This window comes from Quercus lobata, chromosome 5 (assembly GCF_001633185.2).
Source record: "Quercus lobata isolate SW786 chromosome 5, ValleyOak3.0 Primary Assembly, whole genome shotgun sequence".
NCBI classification, from domain to species: Eukaryota; Viridiplantae; Streptophyta; class Magnoliopsida; order Fagales; family Fagaceae; genus Quercus; species Quercus lobata.
This window is the reverse complement of record NC_044908.1, coordinates 29102520-29104666: the sequence shown is the minus strand read 5'-3', so window position 1 is coordinate 29104666 and position 2147 is coordinate 29102520.

The following is a 2147-nucleotide window of genomic DNA, read 5'->3' as shown; positions in this document are numbered from 1 at the left end:
CAAGTTCTCTAGAATTTCTACCGAATGCCTACAATCAAAAAGCATATCTTCTTTTGGCTCACTTTTCTATTCTTATTTCTTACTACTTTACACGGATTAGCGTCTCATTTTTCTATTCTTTTAAGAGCATTCTCTATTTTAGATTTCAATTAATTTAGAGCACTGAATTTGAATGCTGATCTAATCACCTTCGTTCTCAATTGATTGTCTATTTAAGAAAATATTTTAAAACCACCCCTTTTAAAAGTTACCCATACACCTATACTTTTTATTTTAGAAAATATTTGTAAAGGTCCATTTTCAAAAAGTTGGAAAAAAACAAAGGGTATCAAATCAAAATAAAGCAATGGGAGAAAACATTTCAAACTGAACACGTTAGATCGGATCTTTAATATGTTTGTTAGTTTTATTCTGGATAACCTATGTCGTGGCATGTAGAAACTTCAATTATGCTTTCAGGAGTCAGGAGAGATGAGCCAATCAAATGAATAATGCAGGGCTATGTACTTCTATGAGACGCGAATCACGCGCACTTATCCATCAGCTCACTTATTATTATTCAACCAGCTCAGGTTTAGTGAAATTGGCTGGATCAAAAGTGAAAAGACTGAGAGCGACTCTTCGCACGTCTTCATCTTTGTCAATATCTCCAGTCTCTACACCCCACATATAATGTGACACCAATCCGTGTGATCCAAGGGTCACGTACTCACCCGTGTGATGCACGGTAATCTATTTGAAAACAAATAGAGGCATCAAAGGTGAGTTTCTTATCAGTTATTAATATTGATTTACATCGAGTATCAGTATTAAGTCCATATATCTTTGCACTAGTGATGGAAAAGTTGACTAGAACTATTCAAGATCAAGTCTCTTGTGTATGCCTTTTGCATATGATATAGTTTTAGTAGATGAAACTTGACATGTAGTTAATATCAAATTAGAAATTTGAAAAGATACTTTAGAATCTAAACGCTCTAGGCTAAATAGGGCTAAACAAATATAATTTAGAGTCTAAAGACTAAAATTCTAAACACTCTATGTTAAATAGGGCTAAACAAATATACTCTAGAATCTAAGGACTAAAACAAAAATGATGGGGTTGCGAGACTTTATTGTTAAGATGTAACAAAAAGTAAGAGCTTTTATTATTTTGGATCAATAATTTATAAAGATTGAGAGATTGAAGAAGATATGAATCATAGGATAACAGTGGGGTTGATGAAATGGAGAAGTGCATAGTAGAAGCATCTCTAGCAACCTCTCCAAATTTTTATGCTATTTGCGGAGTAGACAGTTCATTTTTTTCTTTTACCTACTTACTTTTTTAAATACACTTTCTAACAGACCTTCTATATTTTCTTTACTCCATTTAAATATTATTTCTTCATTCTTTCTTTAATATTTAAATTTTTTTGTGATATTTTTTTAACAAATCTCGTGAAGCACTTGTGGCGACGATATAGTGAATTGTAGGATCATCTAATTTTAATGAAAAATATTATGTTTACAACATTTTCACAAAAAATTCTATGTGATAAGTTGTTCTTGGTTCTAACTTAAACATACCACTAAAATTATTTTTTTATCAACAGTAATAGCCAGTAAGTAAGGATGGCCATGGGTAGGGTATAGATCGGGTATATTCATACCCTACCCGGAAAGTTTTCCCATGGATACAAAATTATCAATACCCATTAGTATCCATACCCGAATCTTACCTGAATATGTTATCCATGGATATCCATACCCTACTCGAAACCCAAAACCCATTTAATTTTTTTTAATCCAAAACATTTTAACGTAAAAACTAACCAATCTTAAAAAAGAAAAAACTAATCAATAAATTTTTCTTTTTATAATTTCAAAAAAAGTTCTCCAATTTTTTGGTTAGAAAAGAGAGAGAGAGAGAGAACTGTGAGACTCTTCCACCAAACTAGTGCTGTTGTTTGATAATGATGGTAGCCCATGTTGTCTCTTTGAGTAAGAAGCCACTCAAAAGCCTCTGCAATGGCAAGTTCCTCTCTACTAGGCCTCAACTCTTCGTCCCCTTCTTCTTCGATATCCATCAACCTCACCTCAGAAAAGCTAGAACAACAACCACCCATTGATCTCCACCAACCCACAAATATTGCATCCCTCAATCT